We start from the raw sequence: 11,206 nt of genomic DNA, 5'->3' as shown, positions 1-11,206 counted from the left end.
ATATGACTTTAGTATAGTAAGAGCACTCCTGTCACTAGTTTGTATGCATGTGGAATGTGATCATAAGTGGGGCCCAGTTTTATTGCACCTTCACAGCAGACTCATTTTCCTCTTGAGGGCTCTGGACATCCTGTTGCAGAGGAGGTGACGGTTGGTCGGGACTGTTCCTAGATGGAAGAGATAAGGATCTGCTAATAATTGATCTGCTGTGGAATGTTCTTTGTTTAAGAGTGTCTCTGTATATGAGATGTAAGGGCGGTGGCCACAATTCAGAGATGGTCCTAGTGTTTCACTGGGATGCCCTCTCCACAGTGCAACCCACTTCAAATCAAGCTCACTGGGTGTGATGCAAGTTATTGTTAAATTTTCCACAACAATGACATGGTATGATTTTCTCACCCAATAAAGCAATATTTCATATATCAGTCTACTCTTCATTTCATCAGGAACAGTTATCACAGCTCGTACATTTTGCTTTACACACAGCATGAGCTAATTGTTATTTACTAGCTAAACTTAAAATGACTGTTCAGTACAGAAATGAAGCCCAAGAATCATGATTTTACCATCCCGTGGTCTCAGCCTCAAATATTTATCAATCACACAAAGCTCTTGTAGAAACAAACAAATGAACAAAATATGTTCCCCTTCATTTCTGTTAAACAAAGCTGTGTGCCACATTTCCAGCAGTTAGTATCATGGTTGCTAGGCAACCTTGGTGGCGTGACGGAGGCAAGACCGTCACCTCAATCGGGCTACAGCCTAGCTGTGTCCCAAAACCTAGGCCGCATCCTTCAGGTTGAAAATGACATTATCAGTATTTATGTTATTTTAAAAGTTATTCAGCAGAGACTGTTTGGGATATAATGTGTCACATATAGCCCTTCTGGATGATATCCTACAAGTTTGAACCAGAAATATTGTTTCTGTCACAAGTTATAGGCCACAATCATTTTTGGTAGCCCTAAAACGGCATGTTCTTAGCCATTATTCTGAACAAACAAGAACATGGTGGTACTGGCACAATATGATTAAACTCCCCATTTTCATTTACTACACAAGGGAATAAAAGCCTGGTATATAATCATGTAAGGGAAAAGTATTCCGAGCATGTGAAAATATGTACTCAAAGTGGTTAGAAAATTAATTTTAAAAAAAGAAAAAGTGTGTGTCTTGCATTTGTTATTCCAGAAAGAAGTTTGAGTCAAAGGAGTGTCTAAAATTACTGCAGTGAGGCAGTTCTTCAAACTAAGATGCAACCTAAAACACTTGTTTCAAATAGAAAAGTCAATATATATTAGTCACCACACAGGGTTTAACCTGAATGATTTCTCATTCCTAACTTATGTTGGCTTCATTCAAATACTCGTTGTGGCAATTTGGGGACGAGATTCATATTAATCAGACTCACAGACCAGCAGAGTTTAAAATTTACGCTTTTATTTTTTTTTTTTTTTTTTTTTTAAAAGCGGCAGTCCCGGCAGGAGCACATCATCTTTGCCATGGTCGTCGTCGCATTCGAAAACTTTTCAGGATTTATCGAACATGTGACGACCATGGGCAGGGTTCCTATAAAAGTGAGCAAACAGAAGAGAAGAAACAAAATGCATGAGTGGAAGTAAGCATCAGTGGCTTTCAAATAAAACCCTATAAATACCAACCCCTTCCTCTTTCAAAGGAGTCTCCAAACTTACTGCGAGACATTCCCATTACATTTGGCCCACATTCCCTGTCAAAAGCACCTCCAATCCCACAGTCCATCTCTGACAATGCACGAGATGAAACAACCAGACATGCAGCTAAATGTGAAACTGTTCCACGCTTGTTCTGGAGTGCTGAGTAGGTTTCCAAAACGTCCTTACCATTCATTCTGCCCATCCTTAAAGACGTTAACACAGAGGGCACAATGTACAGATAAACTTCTCCTTACAAAATAAATCCCATTGAATAGTGTTTCTCTTTGAATACTCTGTGATGGAGCACAAAACTGCTGCTACAGTTTCACATTGTTGTTCAAAAGTAGGAACAGTCATGTTTCGTGATTTTGGAAGGAATCACATTCTGTCTGGAAAGACCAAATGTAGGTCGACTGAAAGTTTTACTACATGCCGCCTCCTCTCATCAGGCCTCCCATGTTGCCCAAGCCCATAACTACAGGGAAAGCATGACAATGAGCCTCTCATTCCACTGCCGTCTTTCAGTCAACGGATTAAAAATGCATCAGTTACTTTGTTCAGTTTCACGACTGTGCAGTTAGGTACCTCCAGGACAAGAAAAGACATTAAACTCTCCAAACCTTCAATGTACGCTTTTATTCTAGAACATACTCACGGGGAAGAGCAGCTGCTCCTGGTGGTCGCTCACCAGCGTGAGACTCTTCATTCTGTGAAAATAAAAGTAATACTCATGTCATACAGCTCTAATGTACAGTAAAGACTAAGCAGTGTGACCTGCATTGTTCTGTTGAACAGCAGCTGTCCATTGAACATTGCTTTGAAATCATTAAGGAAAACAGACATCTTGAACCAAGTCACTATAATAGCACGTTTCACAGTTTCTCCCCTCTGCAGCCTGTTACTTTCAGGGGTTGGCCACTGAGTGACATCACTATACACAATCGGTTCACGTTCATCACTGTCAGTTGGCAGTAGAGCATTGGTCACATCCCTGTGCTTCCAACAATAGGCAGATAATCCCCAGTGACAGAGGATTCCCAAAGTTTTCCAGCAGTTCTACGTTTCTGTATCTGAACAATGGCCAGCATAGTAAATAAGGAAACCAAAGCTAGTGTGTCTCAGCTTGTTCCTATGCTTCCTTTGCTTTACTAAACTATGGTCAACTATGACAAACCCCACAACACAAAAACCCATAAGCATGAATCGAACAGATGAGAGAGAAACCTGGAGAAACCTGAAGACAGACTGAATAGTAGGGCTAACACACACAGAAGGCAGGAAAGTGGAAACACCTGGGGAGACACAGCTGACACCTATCAGGATGACACCACAGGGGACGTAAAAAACAAACAAAACACATTGAAAGCCTAGTTTCCATGTCCAAAATAAAACAGAAAACATGGAGCTGTAGACATAACACAACCTTGACAACATGAACACAACACAGACATGAAATGACACATAACCACAGAGACATGGATGAAACCAAAACCAGAATAAAACTAATCAAAAGCAACGCATCAGGAGGTGGATACCACACGAGTCCATAACCAAACATTTCTCACCCTCTGCCAGCTGCAAACAAATGCAACCTCCTCAGAGTGCTGTGACTCATTTACTCAAACCCTTAACAAAAAGAAAGGCAGTAGGCCCTGTTCAGAGAAACTAAATAATTTAAAAAAACAAAAAACAAAGGTGCAGATAAAACAAAAAAACTGGCTTCTTTTTTCCACAATAACCGTGTTTTATCACGTCAAAAACATGAGAATGAGTCAATCCCTAAGCCTGATACCTGACCTTTCTCTTTCCTCTGGGCTTTGAGGGCCTGCCATTTAACATACAGATTACTTACAGAAAGGCGAGCTCTCTTGGTGACGCGGCGACCACCACGTGTCTTCTGCTTTCTCTTCTTCCTGCGGGCAAAGTTTAGAAAACTTTCTAAGCATACTTTGACAAGCTTTTTGAGCATGAAGATCAGAAAGCCCCTGGGGCATTTATCAATAGCAGTCTGCTATCTGCAATGCAGCCACTTAACTAGGCCTCTTCCTGGATACAGTGGGCCAGTGCTTCATTAAAGTAATGACAAAGAAAAAAAAAGATACAAAGTGACCAAACAGAAAGTGAAATGTGTCCACTTTCTGTTGCAACAAAGCAATACTACATGTACTTCTTATCCCTAACAGAAACACAGTAATGTATAACACAGGATCGCATTCAGTAAATAGACGGGCCCCAAACGCACACCGTCCATTCCTCACAGAACCTTAATGAATGGATTTACCCCTGCTGGTGCTGCTCCTCCATGGATCGGCTCCCATGGGGAAGCTCCTGCCGGGACGCCTCCGATGGGGAGGCCTCGGGAGTGGCCCACACCTGCTCTACCTCAGGTGTGGCGGCCGCCGCCGCCGCCGCCGCCCCTCCTCCTCCTCCGTTCCTTTAGACATATTTATTTTTTTTTTTTTTTTTTTTTTTTTAAGAGTACAATCAGAACACCAACAGAGCATAACACAAGGCTTAAATACACTGAGGGATAACGAGGAAATGAGAGACATGAGGGACACACAGCTGGGAGAAATCAGACTTAACGAGACAGGGGAAGTAAAAATAGACACACTGACAAGAGACACGGAACTTCAAAGTAAAACAGGAAACACACCATCTGAACTCTAGACATGAAAGCTTAAATGAGACTGGGGAGACAGAAAGGCACAAAGAAAGCACAACATGGAACACAGGAAGCCATATAACAGCACCTAAGAACTAAAACCATAATAGCTATAACCAATGTTCCCTCTAATATTTCACGTGTCTGAGCGAACACACAAACTCCCTGAGCGTCCCTTGGACCACTGTGAGCGACATCAGACGTGTGCACTGTGGTCACGCCAGCATCTAATCCATCCAAGTTACATGGTTTATTAAAATAATCAAATTACAGCATTTACATTTATGTTCGACTACTTTAATTAAGTACTTTAGCCCAGTTATATTGAAAATTAAAAAAAATCTAGTCATTGACCTGTGTAGTATGTTAACACTATTGGGAGTAAACATAACTTGAACTCTAATTTCGAAAACACAGCTTTCTTTTTTAAAAATTTTTTTTGGACCAAGTCCAGAACCGTTGGTGCTATCGACATGGGGTCTTCACCAGGGTGTCCGGAGGGCCCCAAAACCCCCGCTAGACACCACTTTCATCCCTCTACCACGCTTACTTTTCCACTTATTCCAGTTTTATTCGGTCGACTACTTGATACCCCCTAACCCTATCCTATCCTTTAAACCTCGTCATGCCTGCAGTGGGCCACCGGAGGGAGACAAAACACAGAGCACTGAAATTCAATTTTGCCCTGCAGGCCAACTTAGTGTGTCTGTGCGTGTGTGTGTCTGTGTGTCTGTGTCTGTGTGTCTGTGTGTGTGTCTGTGTGGGTGTCTGTGTGTCTGTGTGTGACACAGAGAGAGAGAGAGAGACACTTGCTGTGCTTTTAAAACCAAACACTCAAACAAACCAAAGAGAATGACAGAGGCAGAAAGACACTGCATTGTTTGTGGCAACCGATGATGTCTTGCTCTCCAATTGTAAGCTGCGTCTTGAAGGCATGTGTGTGGACGAGGAGATGACAGGAAGAGGAATGTTAAGAGAAAACTCAGGAGGCAAGAAACACAGACTCAGCGCTTTTTACATGTACATGGGCGATGCCCCGACACAGTCTCCACACAGCAACGTGTACAAGACGTGTCACGGAGGATCCGCGCCGAGGCATCTGTGTGTTCTTTATTATATAGGCAAAAGCTTGTATCATATTCTTAGGCGGAGCATACAAAGTATGAAAAACAACTCCCAATATGGAGACTTAAGATATGGAGACTGAAGATACGTGAGTTCGGTGAGTTCGTTGGCCATATCTATACGTGGCCTTGAACATTTCTACTTTCATTTGTGCAGCTTCCTCCCTATGGTTTCAATCATACTCCTCATGTCATACACACACACTAAGTTTAAATGAAGCTAAACACTATGAGAGTACAGACAGTAATAGAAGAATGCAAGTTTCCTTTAACAATATCCCTCCTGTTTTAGCAAATTTAAACTGTATATGAATCACACAGGTTTTATCAGAACATGACCACTTGCATTTTGCATTTTCAGTCTAGTCATCATTATGTGTGTTCAGATCAGTATTTATCCACACTTTTATCATCATCATCATCGTCGTCGTCCTCCGGAGGTACATTTACATATGCTGCAATCGAATGGTTAAGCATCCTAGAGATCATTTCTCTGATACATGGGATAATACATGTGATGAAAATAAGAAACAATAATAAAAGCATTCCAACAAATATCAGGCCTTTAATCAACAGGGCCTTCCAGGATCCGCTCATCAGCCAGCCCATCCGGTCTGGTTTGCTAGCGGTCCAATCTGCTACCCGTGCTTGTTGAACATTTTTAAGTGCATCAGTCATGTTGCTAGAATGTACATTATCTGGAATGTAAGTACAACAAGTGGTGTTAAACGGAACACATAGCCCGCCTTTTTCCGCCAAAAGAATATCTAAGGCGACCCTGTGTTGCATTACTGAAATTCTGAGTGCATCTATCTCTTCATTCTGCGCTTTATTTATTTTGCAAGAAGCATTCAAAAACAAACCGAAACGATAGTCTAATGTTTCTAAGCGTAATGTGTTCTTTGCTGTTCCCACCCAGGGGAAAAGGGCCAAAAGTACTTTGGTTCCAGTGGACCAGTGTTTAAATTCTTCAGGCACATCACTACCCCATACTGCGTCAGTCACTTTGAAGGTGTGGTCAGAGATGAGAATCGGTGTAGCTGCCTTTAAAAACACCATGTCTCTGTCGCTGCAATTCCTGTTAGTGCTTTAAACATGATACACATACAAGAGCAAGTGTGGCGAGGAACAGCTTCTTCATGTCGACCTGGCGCACCTGACCCCTCTGATAAGTAGACTAAAGGCAAGAAGAAAAAGGGCGGGATATACCCGATCAGCCCTTCCTTCACCTATTAGATTACCAGAGAGTAGGGGCGTCGGCGTCTCTAGTTCAGGCTGTCACTCACTTTTTTACAGTGGCTTTGGTGGATCCACGATGGGCGCTCTGCTATCTTGCAAGCAGTGGGGGTCACAATCAGGACTTGGTACGGCCCTTTCCACCTCGGCTCACTCCAAGACTTCCTGTTCAGCTCTCGGACCAGGATCCAGTCACCAGGTTGTAGCCTGCAAGAGATGGAGACACATCGTCTGGCAGTTTATTGTTCAATACTATTTCCTTGTTCTGAAAAAGTTGGGCCATCCAGTCGGCTATCGTCATTTCTCTGGCAGACTTCAAAAGTGGTTCACTAGTTATTGGTAAAGGGAAGGGTCTCCCGTGTATTATCTCAAAAGGTGACATAGGGCCACTTCCCTTTGATATTCTCATCCAAAGTTTCACTAAGGATAAACATTCTGGCCACGGTTTCTTAGTGTCTTCCATTACTTTTCTTAACCTTTGTTTAATTGTACCGTTATTTCTTTCTACCTAGAACTTGTGATACATTTTCTATGACTTCATTCACGAAGTGTGTGCCATTATCTGATCGGATCAAACTTGGGATGCCATAAGTTGGAATGAAGTGATTACATAGACACTTTCCGCTTTCTTTACTGGGTATATTTCTGGCCATTTAGAGAACACATCAACAATGACCAATGCATATTTTGATCCTTGGCATTCATTCAGTTCTATGAAATCCATGTGAATGGTGTGAAAAGGATGTGGCGGAGTAGGGAAATGACCTCTTTTGGTCTTAAGCTCCCTTGAGCGTTATGTTTTTGACATATCATGCACGTTCTTATGAATTCTTTTGCTGAATTTTCAAAATTAATCGCGTACTAGAGACATCATCCCTCCAGTTGACAGATGCGTCGAGCCATGTGTCACTAATGCTGCGATTTTCATTATATCATCTGTGTCTAACTGTGCTCCATGTTTCAACCATTGCTTCTGTTCTGTCTGGTGTGCGGTTTTCTGTTCACTTTTTAATACTTCAAGTGGTATGTTTTTAATTTCTGTCATAGCTAATGCATGCATCTTCTGTTGTGCTGCTAATTTAGCGGTTTGGTCTGCAAAATTGTTTCCTCGTGTTATATGTGTGTCATCCTTTTGATGTGCTGCACATTTACACAATGCTAGTTGTTTCGGCAATAGTACTGCTAATAAGAGTTTCTTTAATAGTTCAGCATGTTGTACTGGCGTTCCGCTTGAGGTCACCATTCCTCTGTTGCTCCATATCTTAGCAAAATGATGTACTGCTGAGAAAACATATTGACTGTCTGTATGAATGTTTATACTTTTGTCTTTATGTAACTCGCATGCTCTTATTACTGCTATAAGTTCTGCACTCTGAGCGGAGTGCGCAGATGATAGTGGCTTTGCTTCTATCACCTCAGTCTCTGTGGTTACTGCATATCCTACTTGTTTTTCCCATCAACACCTTTAGACGCAGAACCATCTACAAAGATGTCTGTATAATCTATTTGTGGCATGCTATAAATATCAACACGTGGTTTCGTTTCCTCATTTAACTTGTTTATGCAACAGTGTGACTTTCCGTCAAGTTCACTCGGCAATAAAGTGCCAGGGTTCAACTGACCGCAACGCACAATTTCTATGTTAGATTGGGATAACAATACGCCTACATAGGACAGTTGTCGAGCATGTGTTACAAATGGCAACTGTCCTTGCAGGAGTATAGAAGCTACTGCGTGTGGCACTCGTAGTATAAGCTTGTGTCCTAGCACTATATCAGAACATTTTGAACGGCCTCTGCTGCGGCTGCACAGGCTTGCACACAAGTTGGCAATGCTGCAGCTACAGGGTCTGCTTTCATGTAGCCTGTGTAGGAATGTTTAGCTTATTTTAGAGTTTAGACATGTAGGAATGTTTAGTTTCCTTTAGAGTTTAGAAATGTGTAATATAGAATGTAGAATTATGGTAGAGACACTGACACTGCCCTGGATATAAATAAAGGCCTGACTGTGTCATGAACTTAGGAGTAGATCTTAGGAGACCCTCCCCAGTTGAACTGTGAAAGTAAGACAAAGAGGAGTTAATGCTGAGTGGAAATTCCCCAGAGGATACCTGTGTGGGGGTCTCAACATTTGTAACTTGATAACTGTGGTTTGGAGGGGAGATGGTATTTATGGCCCCTAGGAAGAGACACACACCCACAGTGTTTTAACTGTTACTCACACATCCACATGCACACTCACTCACGAGCACTCACATAGACACAGACACAGAGTTTGCAGCACACATGGGGATTTATGATGGGGTCGCTCCTATAAAGCTGGGTGGAACTAACAAAGGGTGAAGATTGTTTCAGAGGGACACCGGCCTCGTCTTCCCTTCTAGAAGTGCATGCTTAAATGAAGATAAATAAAGAATAAGGAATGAGTAAAGATTAAGATGAATAAGTTCTTGTAAAATGACTACTGGGTCCGGTGCATCTCTGAAGGCCCGAGGAATAATAAAGAACCGGGGTAAAACTGATTTCCCAACACCTGCATTTCCATCTACACTGAGATAAAACGGTTTGTCATAATCAGGCAGAGCGAGAACAACATTTGTTTGTAAAATAGCTTTCAACTGTTCAAATGCTTTTACAGTTTCGGGTGTCCAAGTTATTTATCCTTTAACGCTAGATTTTTTCCGTAAATCAAATTTGTAAAGGCTGTGCATATAATGCAAACTCTGGAATCCATGCTCTACAAAAATTAGACAACCCTAGAAAGCTCATCATCTGCTGTTTTGTTTCTGGCTGTGGTGCATTCTGTATTGCTTCTTTCCTTTTGTTTAACAGCTGTTTTCCTTCCCCTGACAGTGTATGTCCCAAATACACAACTGATGGCTCCACAGTTGTAATTTGGTCATAGACACTTTGTGTCCCTCCTGTGCTAGATGTCTAAGCACTGCAAGAGTGTTTTGTTACAATCTTCCTGTGTGTGTCCTGTTATCAAAATGTCATCCACATACAGTAGGTACATGTTGACATCGATTTTCCAGTGCTTCTGCATACAGAGTCGGGCTGTTCTGAAACCCTTGTGGCAGCGTGTGTAGGTGTATTTCTGACCCTCATATGTGAATCCAAACAGGTCTTGTGAGTCTGGATGCAGAGGCACTGAGAAAAGGCATTAGATAGGTCTATCACTGAGAACCATTGTTCTTTTGGTGTTATCTGGTTCAAAATAGTGTGTGGATTTGCAACAACTGGTGGAATTGTTTCAGTGATTTCATTAATAGCTCTAAGATCATGCACCGACCTATACTTTCCTGTGTTGCTTTTTTCACTGGAAATATAGGTGTGTTGCATGTTGTTGTTTTGCTCTGGGTTAAGATTCCTGCCTTCAACATGTCAGCTATTACAGATCTAATACCTTCTCGCTGTTGTGGGCTCAGGGGGTATTGTGGCTTAATAGGTCTGAAAGATGAGATTGTTTTCACTTTAACAGGTTCTTGGTTTTTAATTAGACCGACATCTGTGGCATTTCGGGACCACAGGGTCGATGGAAGAGTTTTTAGTTCTTCCTCTTCCTCTTTTGTAAGAGCGACAGTAGTAATATAGCTACAGCTTTTTGCTTTTTGCCTCTACTCCCCTCTCCTCCTGACAGGACGTTGAACACGCTGCTCCTGACAGAGATCTCGCAGCAGACATGGAGCAGCTGTTTCACAGCTTCCTTACAGACAGGCTGATGCACGAAAACACGTTGGATATCTGTGCTCATCCTTCACGTGTCTCCCTGCAGCTCCCTCACAGCAGCCTTTCTCCTGGTGCATTCTGGAGTCTTCGGTGCTGGAAGGCGCGAGGAGGCTGCAGCATTTATGTCAATGCTGGAGGACAAGCTCAACGCGCCGGATGCCCAGGTTAGTGTTCAGATCGGCTTTCATTCATTTATACAGCAGCAAACCACCTCAGGGCGCTTTATTTTTTTTTTTTAATATATATATTTATTGAGATTTTTTGATATAAGAAAAAACAAACAAGCAAAACAAACGAAAAACAACAGACAACACAACAGCAAGGGCTAAAACACACAAATAGACAAAAGTTTACACTGCAACAACGAAATATTGCTTCAACACTGGCAATAAACAAAATAAAACGCTAAGGTGGAAGGCTAAGTTATTGGTGATCGATCAAATAGGACTTTGTTTTAATACATGATCTAAAAATGGTTGCCACACATCAAAGAAATTACTAAGTTTGTCTGCTAATATACCTAATTCTCTCCATATGTAGTAGAGCAGTCAGTTCTGTGAGCCACATTTTAAATTGAGGTACATATCCGTCTTCCAAAGAGTCAAAATAATTTTTTTAGCAATTACCATTCCGAACAAAACTGTGGTTTGTGCAGCAGAGCTAAGGTGTAAAGGGAAGAGGAAGATCCAAACAATGCAATTATTGGGTCCGCTCTAATGTGCAATTATAGATATCAGAAAAACAGTTAAAAATATCAACCAATAGTTATACAATTTG

At 41.8% G+C, this 11,206-nt stretch overlaps 1 long non-coding RNA gene across 1 annotated transcript; it reads right to left on the bottom strand.

Annotated features, from left to right (window-relative positions):
* Positions 1-1,576: 1,576 nt before the first annotated feature.
* Positions 1,577-4,092, bottom strand: LOC109200972 (uncharacterized). Its single transcript, XR_002061019.2, has 3 exons — positions 3,958-4,092; positions 3,529-3,589; positions 1,577-2,383 (listed from the first exon to the last, which is right to left on the bottom strand). It is a non-coding gene; the product is annotated as an uncharacterized LOC109200972 (long non-coding RNA).
* Between the last annotated feature and the right edge of the window lie 7,114 nt (positions 4,093-11,206).

The sequence above is a fragment of the Oreochromis niloticus genome, unplaced genomic scaffold (assembly GCF_001858045.2).
Source record: "Oreochromis niloticus isolate F11D_XX unplaced genomic scaffold, O_niloticus_UMD_NMBU tig00008608_pilon, whole genome shotgun sequence".
In the NCBI taxonomy this organism is placed as follows: Eukaryota; Metazoa; Chordata; class Actinopteri; order Cichliformes; family Cichlidae; genus Oreochromis; species Oreochromis niloticus.
Note: the sequence above shows the minus strand (reverse complement) of the source record. Positions and strands in the feature narration are given on the sequence as shown.